This window comes from Callospermophilus lateralis, chromosome 1 (genome assembly GCF_048772815.1).
Source record: "Callospermophilus lateralis isolate mCalLat2 chromosome 1, mCalLat2.hap1, whole genome shotgun sequence".
NCBI lineage: Eukaryota > Metazoa > Chordata > Mammalia > Rodentia > Sciuridae > Callospermophilus > Callospermophilus lateralis.
Genome location: NC_135305.1, coordinates 223,895,436 through 223,920,786, shown reverse-complemented (window position 1 = coordinate 223,920,786; position 25,351 = coordinate 223,895,436).

The window sequence follows — 25,351 nt, the reverse complement described above, 5'->3', positions numbered from 1 at the left end:
CCTCAGCACCACATAAAAATAAAGGCCCTGTGTTGTGTCCATCTACACCTAAAATACATATATATATATACTTTTTTTAACTGAAAGGCCTAGGGATGTGGCTCAGGGGTAGAGCAGCCCTGGGTTCAATCCCTGGTACAAATAAAATAGGATAGGCACGTCTATGCTGTCCACTGTGTCTTCCCAAGGAAAGCTCGAACCATTAGGGTCAGAAGAAGGTTGCAGCCAGGTGTGACCACGCTTGTTGTCCCAGCCACTAGGGAGGCTGAGGCAGGAGGATCCCAAGTTCCAGGCTGGCCTGGGCAACTGAGTGAGAACTTGTGTCAAAATAAAGAGTGCTGGGGACGTGGCTTGGTGGTGCAGCCCGGGGTCCCACCCCCAGGGAAGGGAAGGGATGGCTGGCATGGGGGGCTCTGACAAAATGGGGGATTCCAAACAGAAGAGACCCCGGGAGGCACCTTGGTGCCCTGTCAGACATGGCGTCACATCCCACTTGTGGCGAAATGTAGTGGTGACAGTGGACTGTGCATGGTTTTGTGGCAGGTAACAAAGGAGGCTGCGTGAGAGTGGGCAAGTACCCTGTGGGTGGCAGTTTTCAGTGGGCCCAAAATCATTCCACAACAAAACATCATGAAGAATGAAAATGAGGACAACCCGCCGTTTCATTTCTCAGAAATGAAATTACCCACAGTTACATTTCTCCATCCCACTTCTCAGCATTTTCCTGATGGTCCCTGGCCCTCACGGGTTCTGCTGACGGTGGGCAGTGGTCCTCTGCAGACCACGGCGGGCCTGACGCGCTCTGAACTTCTCTGAGGTCCGCGTGCATGTGTTTGAAGCAAGAAATCCCAGAGGGTGGTCCCTGTCCCATGGGACGGAGGCTTTTCCTGTGGTGGTTGGTGGTCTTCATGGCTACGAGTCCCCCCTTAGACACGGACTGTTTATGACATAAAAAATAATAACAGGGTTTATCTCCTGCCCCTAACTTCCCCACAGCCTCCTGTGCCTGTGCCCGACGACCTTTCCCAACACTGGCAGTAATTGGTCCTTAATCAAATATTCAAATGGGTGCTTGGCGGCAGCCCTGATGATGAATCGCTCTTCCTCGCCGGCCCCCTCCGCCGATCCTGGTTCCCAGCCCCCCTTTCCGCAGCCGGGCCGATGTCGCTCCCACCCCACTGGAGTCTTGCAAATATCTTTTGGTTTTAAGAGTTCCCCGGGGAAGCCTTGTTCTAAATGAGGTGTAAAAATCTAAGCGGCACAAAAAAAATAGCGCGAGGTTGGGATCAATATTCTCCTCACAGCTGCATCGATTAACAACCATATTCTTCATTTATTAATTATGAACGGGGATTTCAGAGCTTCTGTCTCCTTCTTGCTGTGGCATGGTGGCTTCTCTCCCTGCTCACAGCCTGGGTCTGAGGCCTGTGGCACCCGTGGCTCAGCATTCCCAAGGCTGGGAGGTCGGGCGCTGTGCCCCACCGCCGTGCGCCAGGCAGAGCCTCGTCTGGCTTTGGAGCGGCCTCATGCCTGGTGACCCCCCCTTCGCCCCAGCAGCCTTTGCTTCTCCCCACTGGACATAAGCTCCTTCCACCTCTGCATTTCCAACCCCGGGCACCGGTGCTCAGAGACACTTGGCTAGGGTGGGACCGAGCCGCCTGAGACAGTGGGCAGCCGCAGGGATGGCCTGCAGTCTCTCTGGCTCAGGCCGCCAAGGACAAGACCGCAGGCTGCAGGGCCAGGTGTCCTGCGTCTCCCCCTGACTGTGCCGGCCTTGGTGTGCTCTTCTGGAAGACGGAGCTCCCTCCAACGAGTGGCACTTCAACACGTCAGCCCCAGTCTAGGCAAATCTGGTCTTTTATGGGAAGGAAATGTCTTTGATCTGGGAACTCACAAGGTCAGGGACGGGCTCTGACTCACCTTTGTCACCAGAGCACAGCATTAAGATGACCCAGAAGTGAACACAGAAAACACTTGTGGGTGAATGAATGGATGAATGGAATGATAAATAAAGGTGGGTGGGTGGGTGGGGATGTGTGCTGGATGGTGGGTGGATGGGTGGATGGATGGGTGGGTGGGAAAGTGGGTGGATGGGTGGGTAGGTGGCTGGGTGGGAGGATAGGTGAATGGATGGATGGGTTGGTGGATAGGTGGGTGCATAAGTGGATGGGTGGATGGATGGGTAGGTGGGTGGATGGGTGGATGGACGGGTGGGTGTGAAAGTGGGTGGATGGATGGATGGGTAGGTGGGAAAGTGGGTGGATGGATGGATGGGTGGGTAGGTGGGAAAGTGGGTGGATGGGTGGATGGACAGGTGGGTGAGAAAGTGGGTGGATGGGTGGATGGACGGGTGGGTGGGAAAGTGGGTGGATGGGTGGATGGGTGGATGGATGGGTAGGTGGGAAAGTGGGTGGATGGGTGGATGGGTGGATGGATGGGTAGGTGGGAAAGTGGGTGGATGGGTGGGTGGGAAAGTGGGTGGATGGGTGGATGGACGGGTGGGTGGGAAAGTGGGTGGATGGGTGGATGGGTGTATGGATGGGTAGGTGGGAAAGTGGGTGGATGGGTGGATGGGTGGGTAGGTGGCTGGGTGGGAGGATGGGTGGATGGATGGATGGGTTGGTGGATAGGTGGGTACATAAGTGGATGGATGGATGGATGGGTAGGTGGGTGGATGGATGGATGGATGGATGGGTGGATAGGTGGGTGCATAAGTGGATGGGTGGATGGATGGGTAGGTGGGTGGATGGGTGGATGGACGGGTGGGTGTGAAAGTGGGTGGATGGATGGATGGGTAGGTGGGAAAGTGGGTGGATGGATGGATGGGTGGGTAGGTGGGAAAGTGGGTGGATGGGTGGATGGACAGGTGGGTGAGAAAGTGGGTGGATGGGTGGATGGACGGGTGGGTGGGAAAGTGGGTGGATGGGTGGATGGGTGGATGGATGGGTAGGTGGGAAAGTGGGTGGATGGGTGGATGGGTGGATGGATGGGTAGGTGGGAAAGTGGGTGGATGGGTGGGTGGGAAAGTGGGTGGATGGGTGGATGGACGGGTGGGTGGGAAAGTGGGTGGATGGGTGGATGGGTGTATGGATGGGTAGGTGGGAAAGTGGGTGGATGGGTGGATGGATGGGTGGGTGTGAAAGTGGGTGGATGGGTGGGTAGGTGGGAAAGTGAGTGGATGGGTGGATGGGTGGATGGATGGGTAGGTGGGAAAGTGGGTGGATGGGTGGATGGGTGGGTAGGTGGCTGGGTGGGAGGATGGGTGGATGGATGGATGGGTTGGTGGATAGGTGGGTACATAAGTGGATGGATGGATGGATGGGTAGGTGGGTGGATGGATGGATGGATGGATGGGTGGATAGGTGAGTGCATAAGTGGATGGGTGGATGGATGGATAGGTGCATGGGTGGATAGGTGGATGGATGGGTAGGTGGATAGGTGGGTGCATAAGTGGATGGGTAGGTGGGTGGGTGGGTGGATGGGAGAGTGGGTGGATGGATGGATAGGTGGATGGGAGGATAGGTGGGTGAAAGAATGGGTGAATATGTAAATGAATGTATGATTAGGTAGGGACATGGATGTGTGGACAGGTGGATGGGAGGATGGAAAGCAGGATGGTAGGCGGCTAAAAGGATTGATAAGTGCATGCATAAATGAATAAACCATTTGATGAATGCATGGGTTCTGGCTATGTGGGTGAGTGAACGAGTAAATGAAGGAACAGGTGTGAAATGTTTGTGAAGATGGGCAGATGAATGAGTTGATGGGTGGATAGACATGTGTATGGATGGCTAGAAGGATAGATAAATGAATGGATGGATGGAAAAGAAGATGAATGAATGGGTCAATGAATGGATGGATGGACAGATGGATGGATGAAAGGGAGGATGGATTGGTAGGTAGCCGGATGGGTGGCTGGATAGGTGAATGGAGGGATGGATAAATCATGGATAAATGGGTATATTGATGAATGCATGGCTTATTGACTGGGTGGATGGATGGGTGGGTAGATAGGTGGGCAGACGGGTGGGCTGGTGTGGGGATCAGTGGGTAGGGAGTAGAGGACAGCCTGGATGGGCACAGTGGTGACTGGTGACGAGTGGCCCCAGGGTGGATGAACAAGGTCATGGGAGACTGCCACAGGAGGCCTTGTGAGGATGGGGATCCCTGAAACTCCCTTTCCAAGTGTTTCTGGTGGCTGTGCAGGCGCTGGGGGAGGACATTTAGGCCTGTGGGTGACCTGGGGTGGATCAGAGGGTCTCACTAGACTTGGAGCTGGGATGCGGTGGAGGCCTGGTGCAAAGCGGAATTCCCTGGAGAAAGGAATCCCTGTAGGCGGGGAGGGAAAGCCGGGTCCTCCCTCCTGAGGGACCGCTAACACGGGAGTCCCCCATCCTTGCACCTTGCAGGGTGGGGCGCTCTGCGGTCCCGCCCGCACCCCACCTCTCCTCTCAATCGCTCAGTCCCTCCGCTCCCTGCCTGGAGGAGAGGGGGCTACCGGCGCGGGGTGCCGGGGCGCAGAGCCGGCCGCAGGAGCTGTCAGCGCCGCGATCGTGGGGAGGGGGCGCCTCCGCCCGGGTCGATGGGAGCGGGGGCGCAGGCTGCGGTTTACACTGAATCCACAAAAATCACCGGAGCTTGAAAAGTGCTCAATACGCCATCGATCGCCGGCTGCTGATCGGTGCGGCCGCCGCAGCGGGCTGCAGGGGAGGCGGGGCTAGTGGACCGGCCTCCCCAGCGCGGACCCAGCGGACCCAGGCGCACCTGCCCCCACCGCCGGGAAGCGCGCCCCCACGGTGTGTGTGCAGAACGCCAGCTGCTCTGCGCTGGGCCCTCCCCGGTGCAGGTGGCCCTAGGACCTCAGGAATCTTCCGGCTGTTTTAGTCCAAGCAAATTCAAGACAAAAGACCTGGCCGGTCCACCGGTGGCTGCTGGCCTTGAGTTCCCTTCCTCACCCTCAGGACTCTTGGCTCATGACTGGTCCGTGCCCTCTGCTTCCCCACCGCCCCAGCTGGGGAGATTTCCAGGCAGAGGGAGCAGCCATGCTAAGGCTTGGAAACCTGACGGCGCCCGGGGAGGGCAGCAGTGGACAAGTGCTCTTTCCCAAGCCCTGGAGGATTGTGGAGGGCAGTGACATGAGTAATTAGCATCCTGTCCCAGAATGACGCCTAGATGTGGCCATGACCACCACTGGTCACCACTGGTTGCCCTTCTCCCCCAGCCCCACACTGGCTCTGCAGGAACCTTTCACATCTAGAGCTGACCTTGCCTCCGCCTGCTCTAAGCCTCCCCATACCTCCCCACGGCTAATCCAAACCTACGTTCTACCCACCTGTCCCACTGCAAGTCTAGCCACATGCTGCTCAGCCCGCCAGGCTCAGCCCCATACTGCAGCTCTGGCTGGCTGCTGCCATGCTGCTCTCATGTCACCCTGCTTCTGCTGAGGCGGTCCCTCCTGCCTGGAGTTCTGCATTCCCCAAGAAGCCTGCCAAACCCCTCTTCTCCATGCCGCGCCCCAGGGGTCCTCCTGTGGGCTGTGCCTAGCTGACTCTACCCATGGGGCGGGGGGGCTCCCTGGGGCCTGGCACCCCCTCCACAGGGCTAGGCATGCGGGGAGGGCAGGCTGGGCGTTTGGAAGGATAACCGAAGGTGGACAAAGGAGCAGGGGCCGGAGTGACACAGAGAGGCGCTTTCTTGGGAAGCGGTGGAAACTGCAGCGGCTGGGCCTGCCCCTCAGCACCCTCTGGCTCTGAGCCCAGCCCCAAGCCCACCCAGAGTGACCCTCTCCCAGCACCTGGACAGAGGAAGAGAAAGAGGAGAAGAGGCCCCCGTCTGGACTCTCCCTCCACACCCGGTCTCAGTCCCCGTCGGACCTGAGCTGGACAGAGGGACCATCCTGTCCACTTGTCCCTCACCGAAGGTCAGGGGGCTCACTTCATTCCTGTGTCTCTCACGTCAATGATTAATAATTGAAGAAAATGTTTCCTCACAGGCTCAGGACAGATCACGTGCTGCCTAGGGCTGGGGACACCATGAGCAAGGAGACACAGGCAGCCACCTCAGCACCCAGCAGTGTGTTCAGAACCCTCGCTGGACAGGCTCTGGTGGCCAGGCACCGAGGGAAGGGCCTCCTGCCCCCGCCTTACAGACCGGAAAGTGGAGGACAAATCCGGGAAGTGACCTGACCCCAGGGTCACACGCTGGGATTCAGAGAGCCCGTGACTTTGTTCTGCATGTGTCACCAGCCCCTGTCCTGTGCCCAGGACCCTGGGGAGGGGGCACGGCAGAGGCCCAGGAGTGGCTCCCTCCACCCTGTTCCCACACCTGCTGCCTACACCCACCCCGTGTCTGGGAATCCTGGAGTCATGCCTGAGTTCGGGGCTCCGGACAGCCTCGTCTAGTTGTCACAATCATCAGGTCCGTGGATCAGAAGCCCAAAGCCTGTGAAAGTCCACGTGCCCAGGCCCACTCACGCTGGGCTGCAGAGGCAGCATGTCCCGCCCCACACCTGCTGGTGGGGACAGGGTTTCTAGGACCACAGCCCTCTTGGCAGCCTCCTCCCATTGCTGTGTGAGGTGGGGTGAGGGTACTTTGCCCACATAGGGCCTGTTCACTGCTAAAGAAACTGTTAAGGTCAAGCCCTGAGGAGAAGCCAGGCACGGTGGCACACACCTGTAATCTCAGAGATTCGGGAGGCCAAGGCAGAAGGATGGCAAATTTGAGACCAGCCTCAGCAACTTAGCAAGGCCCTAACCCACTTAGCAAGACCCTGTCTCAAAGGGCTGGGGATGTGGCTCAGGGGTAGAGTATTAGCTTAGCATGTGCAAGTCCCTGAGTTCAATTCCCGGCCCCCTCCCCCCCTCAAAATGTATTTAATAAGGTTGATTTTAGCCAGGAGCAGTATCACACGCCTGGCATCCCAGGGGCTCCGGAGGCTGAGGCAGGAGGAACACGAGTTCAAAGTCAGCCTCAGCAAAAGCGGGGCCCTAAGCACCCCAGTGAGACCCTGTCTCTAAATAAAATATAAAATGGGGCTGGGGAGTGGCTCACTGGTGGAGTACCCTTAAGTTCAATCCTTGGTAACCCCCCCCCCACCAAAAAAAAAGAGAAAAGGTTGATTTTATATTAGGTATATTTTGCCACAATTTTTAAATAATTTTTTTAAATGCATGAGGCTCTGACACCCCCTGCCGTGTGGACCTCACCCTCCTGAGAACCCGACACAGGGCCACAGTGTGAGGCCCCAGTGACAGGAGACGTCCAGAGATGTGGATCATGGCTGCTCGTGGGAACAGGGTTCCTCTTTGGGGTGACGGCAGCCTCACAGCAGTGTGAGTGCACTAAATGCCACTGAGTTGTCATTTGAGATGGTTAATTTTATACTTTGTGAATTTTGCTGCAGTTGAAAAGAAATCATAGAGTGTGGCTGGGGCAGCCCACCCTGGCGCCTGGCCCCGCCGCTCCTCCCGTCCCTGCCTTTCTGCAGTGCTGGCTCCCGTGAGGGGTCAGCTAGCTGTAATCCCCTTCATGTAGGCCTGTAGGGGTGGGTCTTTATTACCTGTGTTCTCATCCTCAATTTGTTCCACCATGTTATCCTTGCAAATGTGCTATCTGGCTGTTTGCCAGAAAAGAATGTAATGGGACTAGTCTTGCTGCCCAGGTGAGGGGGATTGAAAAACGGTGGGTGTTTCTTCCTTCGGTAGGATGCTGGGTGGTTATTAAAGGCAGCTGAAGGAGGAGAAATGATAATGACATGGGAAGGTGTCCATGTGATAATGGGAGACACACAGACCAGATGACAGCAGGAGGCCCCTGGCCTCTTTTGGCAGTTTCCTGAGCGAGTGACTGCAGGCAGCATCCTGAGATTCTAAAGGAGGCCACCTTTGTGTTCCCCCTCTTTGCAGGTGTGATCTAGTTACGAGGACCTGCATCGCTAAATCCAAGGACCTGCACCCTTATGAAAAGAGGAGAGGTGGGGACAGGAGGGGCAGAAGTCGGGTGAAGGCGGAGGCCGGAAAGCAGTGAGGCGGCCCTGCTCCTGTGCTCACACCTCCCCAAGACCCCACTCAACAGGGATGACCACCTCTGCTTTTCAAGATGAAGGGCCAAGGGCGGCTCAGAGAGGTCTGTCAGCAGCTCAGAGCCACAGAGTAGCAGGGCAGGGCTGGGGGGTGCTGTGGTCTAGCTTCAGGGAGCCCCATGCGGCAGCCATCCCCCTGCTCCCGGGCCTCTGCCACCACCACCTGCGCTGGACTGAGAGGATCAGCTGGGCCCAAGGATCATTCGTAGTTTTTTGAGACAGGGTCTCGCCACCATGCCTCGTTGTGTCAACCAGACGAGCCTCCTGCCTCAGCCTCCCGAGTAGCTGGGAAGGTCTCACACCAGGCCACTGAGCCTGGCTTGAGGACCTCTTCTTCTTCTTTCTTTTTAATGCCGTTCCTGGCAGAGCCTCTAGGCTTTAAAACCAGAAGACGGGGTGGAGGGAGGCGGAGAGAAGAAAGATTTAGGAAGAGGGAAAAGGCTGAGGGGCAGAGAAAAGGGCTGGGGAGGAAGAAGGGAGGGGCCTCTCCTCCCGGGCTCCTGGCCTCCTTCTCCCAGCTCCTCGGAAGGAAAGTGGGGATACTTTACCAGCCCACCAGATGGAAGGACAAGAGTGCGGGGTGTGAGGCTCTGGCCAACACGGAATATTGTGAAGAATCTGGGGAATCAGGAAAAAAGACCAAGAGAAAAGAAAACGGAGGAAGAGGAGGGTGGGGAGGGGAGGGGAGGGGGAGGAGCAGCCCCTGCTCTACCCGCCCGCCCGTGAGCCTGGGTCCCTCTGTGGGACTCATCTGGGAAGAGATCAAGCGCAGTGATCCCTCCACGGCGTCCCCGCGACAGCCCCGCGAGGCAGGGCCACAGGTGACGCTGGGGACGCAGCCCACTCGCTCCAGCTCGCAGTCCGTGGGGACAGGATTCCGAGCCCGACAACGTGACCCCTGCGCCCACCTCCGGGATGCGGCCGCCCCTAACTGACCCCCTCCTCTGATGTGGGGGCTCTCAGTAGGACGGTCCAGCGGGGGACGCCCTGCCGGGCTGCAGTTAGCTACGGTTGCTGGCCTTGTCATTATTATTATGGAAAGGGGGTGGCGGGGAGCGGGAGCGCCTGCACCCCTCCCCGAAGCCCTTCTCCGAGCTTATTAAGCGCCTCGGGCCGAGGCGATCGATGGCCACTGGGCGCCGACTGTAGCATCCCTCCCGGCCGCCGGGGCGCGCCTGCGCGTGGGGGAAGGATTGATCGGCTGCGCTCCCGCATCCCTCCCCGCCTGGCCCCGCCCTCCTCCCGCCGGGTTGCTCGGCAACCGCGGCTCAGCGCGCTCCCATTGGCCGGCGGCACGCCCGGCTCCCCGGCCGCGCGTGGTCAGTTGGTCAGCGCGGCCGCGGCGTGGCCAGGGGCCTGGCTCCGGGCGCCGGTCGATGCCGCCTCCCATCTGACCTTTCCCAACGCGGGGAGGGAGCCTCGGGCGGAGAGGGGGCCGGGGAGGATGGAGAGAGCTGGACCATCTTGGAAAAAAGTTTATTGACCCGTTTCTTATCTCAGGGATGCACGGCTTCCTGCGGAGGAGGCGATTGAAAGACGGGTGGGATGGGGAGGCGGCAAGGACCCCCTGCCCATCTGCCGGCTCACCTGGCCGGCTCCCTGGGTGGGCTGGGCGCCATTCTGTGCGTGGAAAACCAGGACCAGAGGTCTCAGTGGGTGGCCAAAGTCACAGGGGATTGCTTCACAGGGTAGAATGAGGCCTGTGCCTAGGAAGTGTGGCGCCTGCCCGGGAAGTGTGGCAGGGCCTCACGTCCTCTCGCCACACGGACTGACGACTACACCCCAGAAAAGAGTCAGAGCACTCATGCACTACGGGACCCACTGACTCCTGCCTATAGCCCCCAACCCTATAAATAGGAACATTTTAAAAATTAGATTGCAAAGTTGAAACAAAAGGGCTGAGATCTTCGTGCTCAATAACACCCCCACTTCACAGAGGCTGAGAGAGATCGAGGCCCCAACCCGAGGTTACAGACCTCAGAAAGGCCACTGGGTACTTTGAAGGGGGTGTGTTGGTGCCCCAGATCTTTCAATTTAGAAAAACAGACACCTAAAGCCCCCAACAAGACACTGCGTTTATAAAAATGGACAAGGGGTGACAAAGAACCCTTTACTTCAAGCATAAAGGTTCTGTTTATAAAATGCAGACATATCCCAAATATCCATCTCTTCCCTCGCTGGAGGTGAAAATTGAACTGTTTGATGCAAATGGTTTTTAACATTTTGCATACATTCTAGCTTTACTGTGCAGACCACACCAAGTCCAGTGCAAAGAGACTTCTGTAAATGATCTCAATTTCACACACCCCAAATCAGTGGAGTTTTATAGAGGAGGAAACTGTCCTTGCAATTCTGCAACTGTCTTTAAGGAAATAAAAAGGGACAAAAGAGTCGTGGCCACATCCTCCCCAAGTCGTGGTGCTGAGGCCTCCCGGGCTCTGGCCCATGCACAGGGGTACTTTCCAGAGCATCGTCTCCCTGCAACCCTCGCATCTGCACTCATCTCACCCGTTCTGCACCACACTGTGTCTGAGGTCTCAGGCCTCCTTCGGCAGCCTCTGCATTTCTGATTCCTGACAGCTAGGAAGGCTGCATTGACCGGATTGTGCAGGGTTATTTTTGAAAGCAGATGCTGGAATTCAATTTTTATTTTAACCTGGTTATTGAGTGGGGAGGGGAGGAGGTGAAGGCTGGCGGGTTTGTGTGCAAGATGAAAACGCTGGGTTTTATCAAAGGATGAGCTATTTTGAAAATAGCTGCTTGGGTTTTTAATGTATGAATGGCTGAACAACGGCCCTAAAAGAGTGTTGGTGTATGAGCGTGGTGGGGGGAACATGTGATCCTGTGTATCACAGTGTGTGGGTGAGCGTGTCAGAGTGCAGGTGCGTGTGTGTGATTGTGTGGGTGTGTGAGTGGTTTCCTGTGTGTGCAACTCAGTGCATGCATCCATGTGTGCATAGGAGTGTGAGTGCATCTGGGGGTGTGTTTGAGTGGGTATGCACAAGTGCAAGCCTGTGTATATCTGTGTTTGTGCCTGTGATGTGCACGTGCAAGTGGTTACATGAGTGTGCTGGTGTGAACGTGTGTGTGCAAATAAGTGAGCTTGTAAGTGTTGTGTGAGTGGGCGTCCATGGGTGTGGGTGTGAGAGTGTTTGTGCAGCAACCCCCCACCCTCCAGGATTCAGCAGCCTGGGCCTGGCCCTGAGGCCTCCCTGGGAGAATGAGCTGCTGCTTCTGCTGAGCAGTTGCTTTTTGGATGCCAGCCTCCCGGGGGGAGCTCTGGGAAGGCAGACGCTGCCGTCTGCCCTGAGCATCACTTGATCCCCAGGGCCTGGGAGAGACAGTGAATGGGAGAAGCAGCAGAACTAGCCGTGTCCTGAGGAGATCAGCCTCGCCCGGCACACAGGCCTGGCAGTGCAGAAGGAACCCCTGGGCAGATGGAGAAGCTGAGGCTCAGACAACAGGTCCCCTCGCGTCCTGCCTCTGCCGCGTCCAAGCACGGGCCCCGACAGGCATCAGCTGAATCCTGGCACAATGACCCCATCGGACGTGGCCAAGTGCATGGATTTCCGAAGGCTTCTCTCCATCTGGCAGCTTTATTAACCCAGTTCCACGGATCGAATGATTGACGTGTTTGCTTATCGCTCCGCCCACCTCTCCAGGGACCTGGGCTGGGGGCCCCTGCACCAGAACCCCTCAGAGCACACATGCTCACGGTTACCCTCGAACACTCTGGGATTGGATCAATGCCACTGGACCTTTCAGGAAAATGATTCACGGACCACGAACAAAATCCACCATGAGGGACCCGATGAGGGCAGCAGCCCTGCGCCACCCTGCCCTGCCTCCAGTCCTGTCCAGCCAGGGTCAAGTGTCGTGGTAAGCACTCAACACACGGCAGATGCAGCTAGGGCACGCCGTCCTCCCTGATGCTCGGAGCTGAGGCGGGAGGGTCACAACTTCAAGGCCAGCCTGGGCAACCTAGACAGCCTGGACCTGCCTCAAAATTAAGGAAAAAGAAGGAAAGGGCTGGGGCTGAGGCTCAGGGGCAGAGCACCTGCCCAGCAAGCGTGAGGCCCTGGGTTCCATCCTCAGCACCACACAAAAATAAACAAATGAAACAAAGGCCTTCTTCCCATCTACAGCTACAAGAAATTTAAAAAAACATTAAGTGTTGGGGATACGCTTAGTGGTAGAACACTTGTCCAGCATGGACGAGGCCCGGGGTTCCCTCCCCAGGGCCCCCAGTGAGACCCCAGGCCCCAGCATCTCCACCGCTGGGACTTCTGGGCATGTGCACAAAGCTGTTACTGATATCCACACAGAAGCCTGGACGTAGTCCAAAGTCCAACAGACAGAGTGCAGCACGCTGGACAGAGGACTCTGCACACACGCACATGGACTACACCCTGGATCGGCCAGTGCAGAACCACACAAAACCTGCCAATGCCGAGGCCCAACCCTGGAAGCAAGGGAGATGTCTGTGAAGAGCCAAGTGGGTAACACCCCGGGTGCCTCCACTTGGGAGAACGTCACTCAGCAATGACAGCACTGGGCCCCAGGCCACGAGGAGGGGCGGAGGCAGAAGTGTGTGGTCAGTGAAGGACGCTGGTCCAGAGGCTGCATGTGGACGGTTCCAGCAGTGACATTTTGGAGAAGAAAGAACTATGGACGCAGCAAGAGAGCCGGGGTGGCCAGGACTGGGGTGGGGCACAGTGAGCCATTCTGTGCCATGCTGTACTGTGGCACAGGACATGGAGGGCTGGAAGCCCGTGGAGGGCAGCACCAGAGTAGAACCCAGGGCGAGCCATGGACATTGGCTGAGGTAGTGCTCTCCTGGCTGCCGCGGTGTGGAGACAGGACACTGCCCTTGATCCATTCTGCAGCTGGGAGCCCGCGGCCAAGGGGAGCGCAGGGCTGGTTCCTCCTGAGGCCCCAGGGGAAAGCCGTCCCAGCCCTTGGGGTCCCGGTGAGCCTGGGTGTTAGGGGCTTGTAGAAGAAGCCCCCATCTCTGCCTCCATGCTCACACAGTCCTCTCAACATGGTCTGTGCCCAAATCTGCCCTTCTCACAAGGATGCCAGCCATAGGGTCCGGCCCACCCTGAAGACTTCGTTTTAACTTGACCATCTGCAAGAACCTACTTCCAAATAAGGCTGGGTTTCCAGGTCCTGGGCTCTAGGACTTCAACATCTTGGGAAACAACCCAACTCATAATGCTTAGTCACAATGTATCAACAGCTCATCATTACTTGTTCATAATGTATTACCCCAACTTTTTTTTGGTGGAGGGGGCACCGGGGATTGAACTCAGGGTCACTCCACCACTGAGCCCATCCCCAGCCCTATTTTGTATTTTATTTAGAGTCAGGGTCTCACTGAGCTGCTTAGCGCCTCATTTTTGCTGAGGCTGGCTTTGAACTTGTGATCCTCCTGCCTCAGCTCCCCAAGTTGCTGGCCTAAAATTTTTCGTTTTATTTTGTTTTGTTTTGTACTCAGGATTGAACCCAGGAGTGCTCTACCACTGAGCTGCATCCCCAGCCCTTATTTTTTATTTTGAGATTGGGCCTTGGTAGGTTGCTGAAGCCGGCCTTGAACATGGAATCCTCCTGCCTCAGCCTCCAGAGTCTCCAGGATGACAGGCGTGGACTGGTGCCCACTCCCACTAATGTTAATAATAAGGTGTGTGGCGGGGTCTCTATATGGGAACTCGAACCAACTCTTCTATTTTCCTGTACAGTCAAAAGTATTCTAAAAACTAGAGTCTAGGCTGTGGCTCAGCAGTAGAGCAGTTGCCCAGCAGGCTGGAGACCTGGGTTCCATCCCCAGCACCCACCCACACCCACCCACCCACACACCCCTCCTGCCACTTCCCTGCTCACACACTTGCCTGGCTGCCCCTTAATCTCAAAGTGCTGCGGTGCTCCTAGCAGTACCTTCCTGATCCAGCCCCTCTCATGCTGCTGCTCTCCTAACTGCCACACCTTTACATACTCTGTTCCTGCTACTGGGTGCTGTTCCCACTTCTCTCCACTTAATCAACTCCTCTGTGGCCTACACTTTGGGGACAAACACGTCCTCCTCAGACGCAACATCCAGGCCCCTTCCCACTGTGGTTTAGCATCTGTCACCCTTAGATTGTGACGGGACACGTGCAGGAGAGGTCTCCCAGGCAGTTCCTTGTCCATGATAGGGCTGGTGAGATTAGAAGAAATGGCATCCAGGAACCCAGCAAGTGGGCCACTGAGGAAGGGTGTTAACAGCACCCCAGCCTTCCTCAGGCCCCCAAAGCCGGGAGGGTAGCAGGAGCCCTTTTGAGGGTCCAGCGCCACCTCCTTCCCGCTGGCCCGCCACCTTCTCACCTGAGCGTGAAGCCCATTAAGCCATGTTCTTCTCCCACTTACAGCTGGCGCATCGCCGAGGGCTCGATATCTGACGCGGCCTCCCAAGAGAGATGGCAGCGCGGCCTCGCAGGCTCCCCCTCTTGCCGGCGCCCCCCAGCCCGAGGCTCCGTTTGATGCCCTCCCCTGCTGAGCCGTCCTCTCCCTCCAGACAGAGGGCTGCCCCCCACTCTCCGGCCTTTCAAGGGGCTGGGCTGAGAAGCCAGGTGGGTGGGGAAGGGGGCCCCTTTTCCGGCTTTAATGAGGTCACCCCCCAGCAGTCCTCCCAGACCAGGCTCCGCGTCCCTGCGACTCGGACGGTCTCCTCCTGCCTGGGCGGGAAAGGGACCCGGGCTCCGTGGGGCCCTGTCCACACGTGGCCATCCCCGTCATCTGGACTCGGTGCTCTGGGGCGAGGCAGGGAGCGTCGCGGGCGGCTGCCGGTCTGGGCGGAGGGGCGGCTGGAGGGACCGCGGACCGGGCCAGCGCGGGAGAGGGCAGCCACCCCCCTGCTCTCGCCAGACAACGAGGCCGGCCTGCCCCCTTCCAGGTTATTAATTTTTCAGAGAAGAAAACGCTTTTTGTATTTTTTCCAGGCAAAATATTGATAATGGACTTAATGCGCCTCCCTGCTTTTGTCGAGAGCCGTCCCCGTCCAGCTTGCGCGTCCCTCCCAGGGCGGCCGCGGCCACTGTCGGGTGTGTTGATCGCCGCCTGCCCAGCGGCCGCCTCGCCTCCCCTGCCCAGCGCCCTCCGCAGGCCAGACGCTCCCCCTCCGCGGTCGATGCGCCCTGCCCGGGAGCCGGGGGGCCGGGGAGCCGAGGGGCCGGGGAGCCGGGGCCAGGGGGCCGGGGACGGGGAGCCGGGGACGGAGAGCCAGGGGACCGGGAGCCGGGGGCCGGGGAGCCGGGGCCGGGGAGCCGGGGACGGGGAGCCGGGGGACAGGGAGCCGGGGGACGGGGAGCCGGGGCCGGGGAGCCGGGGCCGGGGAGCCGGGGAGCCGGGGCCAGGGGGCCGGGGACGGGGAGCCGGGGGACAGGGAGCCGGGGGACGGGGAGCCGGGGGACAGGGAGCCGCGGTCCAGGTGGAGACACGTCTTTGGGTTTGAAATTCGCTTCCTTCTCCGGGGGAGAAGGGCGCTCCCTCCCTCTCTCCACCAGAGACCCACTGCCCGGCACCCCCTTGAACTTCTGGGCCTGGATTTCCCCATCTGGAAAATGGACATGATTAGTGGTGTCCTGTCGGGATGGATTAGGATGACCCAGGATAAGTGTTTAGTGCAGAGCCTGGCACACAGTAGGTGCTCAATAAATGCAGTGCCAGATCTTGGGTGACTTTAGAGTGACCAGGTGTGCTACTGATGAAGCGGCCTTGGCTGAGCCGATGCAGATGAGTGCAGAACCCCGGACACACATCGGCCACTTAGTCGCTGCTCCTGCAGGACAGGTTCACAGGGCACCAGCCTAACACAAGACACATCTATTATCTCAGCTACTGTGGATCACGGCCTGGGCTTTGCCTGGCCGGCCCCTCTTCCCGGGGTCTCGTGATGCAGTCAAGGGTGGCTAGGCCCAGTGTCTTTCTGGAACTCAAGGACCTTGTGCAACTCAGCGGGTGACTGGTGGAACTCCAGCCTGCTTTTCTCGCTGGCTGTTCAGGTGGACTGCTCTCCGCAACTGGAGGACACCCACTGTTCCCTCCACATGGTCCCCTCCAAGGATCCTGTCAGCAGGATCTCTGCCTCTAGTCTGCCAAGGTGGGGTCTTACACAGTCATCCCTGGACTTCCCTGAGAGTCGGGTTCCAGCACCCCTGCAGATATCCAAATCCCTGAAGCTTGGGGCTTACACAACAAGGTGGAGTGCTTGCATAGAACCTGCTCACATCTTCCCATCAAGTTGAGGTCCCTCCTAACATAATGTCAACTGTGGGCAGTTGTTACACTGCACTGTTCAGGAACAATGGCCAAGTAAAAGTCTACACATGCTCAGGACAGATGTGATTTTTTCCCAGATGTTTTTGATCCAGGGCTGTTAAACTTGCAGATGGGAGATCCACATGTTCACCACAAAGGAAGCATGGGAGTGGCACCCAACACCTCGCCACATTCCACTGGCTGTAAGCAAGTTGCAGGCTCTGCACACACTGGAGGGGAGGCACTGTGCAGGATGAAATGCTGAGGGGCTGAGAGACCTTGGGCGACTTTAGAGTTCTGCCAACCACATCTTGCTTGGGCTTGCAAATAGGCCTACATCCATGCCTTCCAGGGGCCATAAAAGTGTTTGTGGCGGGCTGGGGTTGTGGCTCACTGGTAGAGCACTTGCCTAGCATGTGTGAGGCACTGGACATGATTCTCAGCACCGCATACAAATAAATTTTTAAAAAGTGTGGCCACAGACATGGGCATATTTGAAGTGTTTCATTTTTTGCATTGCCTGCTGGGGAGCTCAGAGTCAAAACTGTAGCCTTTGTGTGGCAAGGGTTTAGAATGGCCTGATGTGCATTTTGTAGACTAACTTCGGGCTTCATCGTCTCTCAGCCTTGATTCTGAGTAGCTTCCTCTGGCTGCTTTGCCTCTTTGCGATCCTGTCCAGCCCAATCTTGCTGGACCCCAAATGAGCTGAGCAGACAGCAGCTCCCCACAAGCAGCATTTGTCTCTGGCTGCACAGGAATTCTCTCAGTCCCTCCCCCGTGTGGACAAGGAACAGCACAGAGGGCCCTGAGGAGCCCAGAACCCCACCAAGAAAGGGAAGAAGCAGGTGGGACAGGGTCCCTGCAGGACAGGAAAGTGCTGCGCAGGCAGAATGGCCAGTGGGGGGCGGGCTGGAGCCTCCTCTGTCCTGCGGGGGGGCTTTGGATGTGGGGCGCCAGGGGCATAAATAATCATTCATAAACATGCCCCCACTGCACATTGATCCGCGGCCGGGAGAAAGTGCTGCTTCAGGGAACCTCGGTCCCTCGAGCAGCGCCCAGCATTGGCGCAGCCCGGCGGAGGCGTCCATGCCCCAGGCTGGCCTGGGAGCCCTCTCCAGCCATTGGATGGGGCCGACCTGGGTCCACACCCCACCCAGAGCGCCCCAAGGGACCCGGAGGCGTCTTCACAAACACCCATGTTTCAGCTGGCTTGAGAAGCTTCCAGAGCCCTGGCCTGAGCCAGGTGACAGGCACCCAATCCAGGCTTCCAGTGCTGCCCTCATAAAGCAAGTAGCCCAAGGAGCGAGGGGGTGCAGTGGGTGCGCAGCCTGGGAGCCGACGAGCAGCCTCAGGTCAGAGGCAGAAGAGCAGCCAGGCCCTCCGGGGGACAGTGGGCACCTCATGTCAGAGCCACTGCTAAGCCAGATGGGCACCTACCATGAGCCAGGCCCAGAGCCAGCACCTGACTGTGAGCCCATTTCACAGACAGGAGACCGAGGTGCACCAGAGCCACGGCCCTGCCCAGACTCCACCAGCCCAGGGGCCGGGGGTCAGGGGCTCTGCAGCCCCACCATGGCCTGGGCTCACGCCTCGGCCCCCTGCCAAGGCAGCTGTGGGCGGGAGCTGCAGTTCACCCATCCACAGGCCCGGGATGCCACCTGCCCAGCTGCCAGAAAGGGGCAGCGAGCTGAGGCCAACGCGGGCCACTCTGCCCTGTCCCCAGGAGTCGGCTCTGCCCTGATGTCCCCGGCAGCACCTCTGTCATTTTTGCTCCCCTGAGAAGAACCAGGGTCAGTGCCCCCAGGGAAGCCGGAGGAAAAGGAAATCAGGGGTACAGAGGCACCCCAGGACTCTGCCTAAATCCACCTGTCCTGGGGTCCTGGGCTGCCCCCCGGGTCCGCCTCTGGGCCTCAGTTTGCTCACCTGTGAAGTGGGCCCCTGTGGTCCAGCTCCCAGTCTGCAGGAACTGGCCAGGCCTGCAGGTCCCAGAGCAGAAGGACTGCCTCCCCTTCCCTTGGCCCACCCCTGCCCCCTCCTGCTGCCCCCTCCTGCTGCCTCCCGGTGCAGAGCTGGCCCTGCGGCTCCAGCTCCCCAGGATCGATGGCAGGATCAATCCCACAGTAGGGGCCTGTTCCTCCGGCCCTCCCTCAGGGCCCTGGCCTGCTCTCCCCAGCCTGGCTCTCATAGGGGAGTGCTGGACACATCTTGGTGACCCCCTGTCACAGGCCCTCCTGAGCACTTACCAGGTGTCCCAGCTTCATCCCCACTCCAGGGAGGGAGGACTGAGCCCAGAGGGTCAGGTACAGGGGTCTGAGGACCGAGGTGGGCACTGTGACTGGTCCTTGACCTTATGGGACAAAGCCCCTGAGTGGGAGGTAGAGGAACCCACAGGGAGGGAGCCCAGGGCTGGCTTGAGGCCCCACAGGCAGCTGTGCAGAAGGAGTCCCCCACCTGTGAGTGGACAGAGGAAGCCGCCTGTCTGGGTCACTCCACAGGGAAGGTCTCTGATTTGCAAAGTGGCTGAGAGATGCCGCCCTGGAGGCAGGAGCTGGGGACCCCTCAGTCTCTGTCCCTGAAGGAGAAGCAAGGTGGTGACCAGCTTTTGGCTCAGTCCCTCCCCAGCCCTGTCCCCACATGCCAGGGCGGTGACCCCAAGGAAGCCTGTTGCCCCCCACCCCGGCCGTCTCCCAGGGGACCCTCCTAGCTGGCCTGCGACAGGAAGGACCCAGCAGCATGTTCTCACCCCTATGTCCCCGCCAGGTCTCAGCTCCAGTGGGAGCAGAGCGGGGCCAGGAGCGGCTGGAGGGCGATCCCAGAGACTGGGCTCCTCCACACAGAGGGTTGATGATGTCAGAGAGGTTCCCTTCTGTTTAAACTGAAGAGGAGGAAGGGAGGGGAGTGGGCAGCCGCTCCTACAGCCTAGCCCCAAGCTGGGTTTACCTGGAGGCAATTAAGGAGGCACTGTCCAGGGACTGCTGGCTGTCCAGGGGCCTGGGTGCTTGTTAGGGAAGTGGGCCCAACAGCAATCACAGCTGTGAGCAGGGGGAGGGGAGGGGGGCTACAGACTTCCTTGGGGTCACCGCAGGAGGGCGAGAGAGCAAGGGAGGAGAGAAGGAGGGGGGAAGAGGGAGGGGGAAGGAGGGGAAGAGGAAGGGGAGGGGGAGAGGGAGGGGAGAGAAAAGGGAGGGGGAGAGGGAGGGGAGAAGAAGGGGAGGGGGAGAGGGAGGGGAGATGAAGGGGAAGGAAGAGGGAGGGGGAGGAGGAGAAGGAGGGCAGAGAAAGGGGAGGGGGAAGACGGAAGGGAGAGGGAGGGGAGAAGGAGGGGGAGAGGGAGGGGCAGAGAAGAGGGATGGGGAGGGGAGAGGAAGGGGAGAGAGGGGAGAGAGGAGGGAGGGGAGGGGAGACAGAGGGGGGGAGGAGGGAGGGGGAGGGGAAAGGGAGGGGTAGAGGGTGTGGGGGTCCTGGGTTTCCTGGGAGTGTCACAGGAGGGACCCTGGTGCAGGAGCAGTGTGGAATGCCATCACCCCGGAATTTAGCCAAGACTTTAGTGTCCCCACCTCTGGCCATCTGTGGTGGGAGACTCGCTCGGCTGCTGGTCAGCACATCCAGGCCAGACACACCAAGTGGACACATATTGAGGCTCCAGGTCAGCTTGCTGGCTGGTGGCCAGGGCCCACCTCAGAACCCCTTTCCTGCAGGTCCTCATCTGACACATGGGAACCCCCGAGTGGCCCCCCACTCCCAGTCAGGCAAAGTGGTGGACAGATGGAAATGGACTGCTGGGGCGAAGCTCCCCAGGGAGCCAGGACTCAGGGAGGAAGGAGCCTGCTCAGACTGAAGAAAGACAAAGAGGAGAACAGGTCCTCCCCGCACAGGTGAGTCACCTGTGCCTTGGAACCGACAGCCAAAGTAGCCCACAGCACCCGCCAGGGCCGAGTGGCCCCATTCCCACCTGGTCTGACGCCCCCTTTAGGTGCCTACTGGACTCGGGAGTCATCCAGAGGGCCCCTAGAGCCCTCCCTGGACAGCTTCCCAGCTGCAAAGACCAGCCCTCCGGCAGCCACCCTGGCTTTCACCCTGCCCCACCAGCCTTGTGCCCTGAGTCTCACTGACTCACTCAACCAACATTTCCTGAGGTAGGTACCTAGGACCCTGCTGATGCCAGACTCCAGCCCTGCTCCAGCCCTGCTCCACCCCCTGATCCACCCCCTGCTCCAGCCCTGCTCCAACCCATGCTCCAGCCCCTGCTCCACCCCCTGCTCCAGCCCCTGCTCCAGCCCATGCTCCAGCCCTGCTCCACCCCCTGCTCCAGCCCCTGCTCCACCCCCTGCTCCACCCCCTGCTCCAGCCCCTGCTCCAGCCCTGCTCCACCCCCTGCTCCAGCCCTGCTTCATCCCCTGCTCCAGCCCTGCTCCAACCCCTGCTCCAACCCCTGCTCCAACCCCTGCTCCAGTCCCTGCTCCAGCCCCTGCTCCACCCCCTGCTCCAGCCCCTGCTCCAACCCCTGCTCCAACCCCTGCTCCAGCCCTGCTTCATCCCCTACTCCAGCCCCTGCTCCAGCCCTGCTCCAGCCCTGCTCCAGCCCTGCTCCAGCCCCTGCTCCACCCCTGCTCCCACCCCTGCTCCAGCCCGAGCTCCAGCCCCTGCTCCAGCCCCTGCTCCAGCCCTGCTGCACCCCGGGCTCCACCCCGGGCTCCACCCTGGCTCCAACCCAGGCTCCAGCCCCAGCTCCAGCCCTGCTTCCACCCCCTGCCCCACCCCTGGCCCCTGCCCCACACCTGGCTCCACTCTTGGCTCCAGCCCTGCTCCATTCCCTGCTCCACCCCCTGCCCCAGCCCCAGCTCCAGCCCCTGCCCCAGCCCCTGCCCCAGCCCCTGTTCCAGCCCCTGCCCCAGCTCCAGCCCCTGCCCCATCCTTTCTCCACCCCCTGCTCCAGCCCCAGCTCCAGCCCTGCTCCACCCCTGCTCCAGCCCTGCTCCAGCCCCTGCTCCAGCCCCTGCTCCAGCCCCTGCTCCACCCCCTGCTCCAGCCCTGCTCCACCCCCTGCTCCAGCCCCTGCTCCAGCCCCTGCTCCACCCCCTGCTCCAGCCCTGCTTCATCCCCTGCTCCACCCCCTGCTCCAGCCCTGCTCCAGCCCTGCTCCAGCCCTGCTCCAACCCCTGCTCCACCCCTGCTCCAGCCCTGCTCCACCCCCTGCTCCAGCCCCTGCTCCAACCCCTGCTCCAACCCCTGCTCCAGCCCTGCTTCATCCCCTGCTCCACCCCCTGCTCCAGCCCCTGCTCCACCCCCTGCTCCAGCCCTGCTTCATCCCCTACTCCAGCCCCTGCTCCAGCCCTGCTCCAGCCCTGCTCCAGCCCTGCTCCAACCCCTGCTCCACCCCTGCTCCAGCCCTGCTCCACCCCCTGCTCCAGCCCCTGCTCCAACCCCTGCTCCAACCCCTGCTCCAGCCCTGCTTCATCCCCTGCTCCACCCCCTGCTCCAGCCCCGCTCCAGCCCTGCTCCAGCCCTGCTCCAACCCCTGCTCCAGCCCTGCTTCATCCCCTACTCCAGCCCCTGCTCCAGCCCTGCTCCACCCCCTGCTCCACCCCCTGCTCCAGCCCCTGCTCCACCCCTGCTCCCACCCCTGCTCCAGCCCGAGCTCCAGCCCCTGCTCCAGCCCCTGCTCCAGCCCTGCTGCACCCCGGGCTCCACCCCGGGCTCCACCCTGGCTCCAACCCAGGCTCCAGCCCCAGCTCCAGCCCTGCTTCCACCCCCTGCCCCACCCCTGGCCCCTGCCCCACACCTGGCTCCACTCTTGGCTCCAGCCCTGCTCCATTCCCTGCTCCACCCCCTGCCCCAGCCCCAGCTCCAGCCCCTGCCCCAGCCCCTGCCCCAGCCCCTGCCCCAGCCCCTGTTCCAGCCCCTGCCCCAGCCCCCCCTCCAGCCCCTGCCCCATCCTTTCTCCACCCCCTGCTCCAGCCCCAGCTCCAGCCCTGCTCCACCCCTGCTCCAGCCCTGCTCCAGCCCCTGCTCCAGCCCCTGCTCCAGCCCCTGCTCCACCCCCTGCTCCAGCCCTGCTCCACCCCCTGCTCCAGCCCCTGCTCCAGCCCCTGCTCCACCCCCTGCTCCAGCCCCTGTTCCACCCCCTGCTCCAGCTCCTGCTCCAGCCCTGCTCCACCCCCTTCTCCAGCCCTGCTCCAAATTACAAGCAGCCTTTTCATCCCTTGATTTACCCATCCTATCCCAATTCCTCTATATCTTCAAAAGCCAGCTTCTAGGTCCCCTCCTTTAAGGAGGGAGATTGCTCTCCCTTGGTCCTGACCTGAGGAGCAGGGGACGGTAGAGCAGTACTTGTCTTTCCCTCCAAATCCTGGGAGCTCTAGGATGGGTCGCAGAGGTTGTGGGGGTGGGGATACACAGAGAGGTTTATTAAAATAAGTGAGCAGCTCAGCTCCACCACCCTGTGCACGCATATTCTTCCTGGTGAAGTTGAGTTGCAGAAAGGACGCAGGTGTGGTCAGATGAATGGCCCTGGAGGGATCAATGCCCAGGGTAACCCACCTGCATTATGCCCTGCGGGGCGGTGTCTGGGGCCAGGCGCTGTCCTAGGCCTGTCGTCTCCAGCCTCTAAGTTCGTGTCCACGGTCTGGACATTTCAGGGTCTCCACGCAGGTGAGCTCTGGTGTGGGGACCCCGAGCTAAGTTTGAGCCTGGGAGAAGCCCCGAGGGCTACCGGTCTTTGGCCGCACTCGGATCCCATCTAGCCTGGGGCCTCGGCCATGCACCTGCAGCGCCCAGCTCCAGGATCCGCAGTTGCCTTTCTGCAGAACGCTGGGAATAGTATATATAATTTTCCCCACGGTTTTAATCGTCAAAGGACCTGCCTTCCGGGAAAGGCGCTCAGTGGCTTGACTGAAAGCTATGCAAGCTAGAGGCACGGGGACTAGCTCATTGGAGCCAGGAGCACAGCCCAGGGCGGGGATGGAAGTTGGGCGACTCCTGAGAGCCACGCTCCACGCGGGTTTCGTTGCGTCGGGGAAGTCCGCGGCCTGCAATGCCCAGCTACGTACAGTCAACGGAGTCCAGGCCGAGGGAGTCCTGTGGCCCTCTGACCGGTCCTGCTCCTTCCCCTACCTGCAGAAGACCAGAGCCGACACCCTGCCAGACCTGGACCTCAGTTTCCCAGACTGTAGTATAAAACCTTCAGTTTTCTCCTGAGCGCACGGTGCGGGGGGGCGCGGGGGACGATCTCAAAGGAACCCAGAAAAGAGGGGTCCGGGCTTGCGGGAGGGAACTCAGTGCTGTCCCCAGCCACACCTGGCTGCTCCGCATACCCCTCTCCAGCGCCCGGATCTGCACCCGACAGGCGGCGCGCGGAGGAAGCGAAAGCGGGCGGGGAGGGGTCCGATAGACCTCGGTAAACCTTTCCTTTCCCTCGCGGGACCTCGGACACCGCAGCCCCAGCGTGTCACTTTCTGGATGGGGAAACCGGGGCGCGAGCAGGGTAGTGTCCCCCTGCGCCCTCCCCAGCTTGAAGTGTTAGGAGTGGAATTCCCTCCTCTAATTGTTTGCCTTGGACTCTCGGACCGAGGGGGGCGCCGAGGACTGGGGCCCCAGGCTGCCCCCACCTAGTCCCGCTGGCGCCCAGTCCCGATGCCCCAAGCAAACAAGCGCCGTGTTTGCGGAGCGCGCGGCGGGCAGCGTGGCCCAAGAGCGACGAGGATTCAATGGAGCCACGCGCCAGCGGCAGGGACGACGAAGCCGGGGCGGGCGCGGAGATCGATCCGTCGCAGCTGTCGCGGAAGAGCCCGGGGAGCATCCACGCCGCGGGCCCCGGGGCCCCCGACCGCGCAGGGATCCCGGGACCCTGGGCCCTCCAGGGGCGAAAGCCCAAAGTCGCCCCACAAGGGAGTGAGGCGCTGGGGACGTCCGAGTGTCGGCCGTCCAAGGGTGGAGCCGGGGGCAGCGCGCAGTCCTGCCCCGCCCCCGCCGGGCCGAAAACTCGGCCCCTCCTGCACCCGGACAGAGTCCCGGACCCCGCCCGAACGAAGGCGGCGGGAGCCCAGCGGCTGCCAGCGGGACGCGCCCGGATTGGCGGCCGGGATTGGGGGCGCCCGCAGGTTTGGGGCGCTGAGGAAAGGGCGGCGCGGATCTCGGGCTCCATCCGGGTGGAGGGGGCATCAATCTGTAATTTAGTAAAACCTGCTCTGATAAAAGGGGAGAAGGATTACACAGCTGGTGACTCCCATTTCCCCGGGAGACAAACCCAGCCAAGGACTCCCGGCGGCGCACTGCGGAGCCACCTGGGGAAGGGCCGGAAAGGAAAACTTTGGAAGCCTGTCCCACCCGCCCCCGTATTTTTAGCCGTCACGGAAAAGCTGAGAACAGGGAAGGCCGGGGATAAATGATACCGACTAAGCGGGGATTCGAGCTTTGGGTGGTTTTATGGAGGTGGAAGCGACAGAGACCACTGGACTCCAGAGTCAGAACAAGCCCCAAACCCCACCGTGCTTCCCTTGCCGACTCTCGCAGCCCTCGGGTTAGCTCTTCTGAGGCTGCTCTTCTTGGCTTCTCCCAGGCCTGGGCTGGCACAGAGACGGTGGGTGTCTGCCTGCGGCTGCCCAGCGAGAGCTGAGGCACCCCTAGGTGGGTAAGCAGGCGTCAGGAGTCAATCTCCAATTTTCCCGGAGGGGATACTGAGTCCAGAGAGCTTCTGCGACAAGTCTGAAGTCCCACAGGGGCAGGGATGGGGGCGCCCTGCCCCCGTCCAGCACACCCCTCCCTGCCGGCAATTTGCCTAATGACCTAAGATCGATCAAGGCCCCAGCCACCCGCCTGCCCCGTGGCCGGCTCAATTCTATTTCACTAATTACTAAGGGCCGATACAGGGTGCCACTGGCTCCAGGGGGCCACATTCCCCCTCAGAGGACTATCAAATTTTGCTCCATCTCTCCATGGAACCACAGCTTCTACAAAGGCCAGATCCCTGTCCCAGAGGGA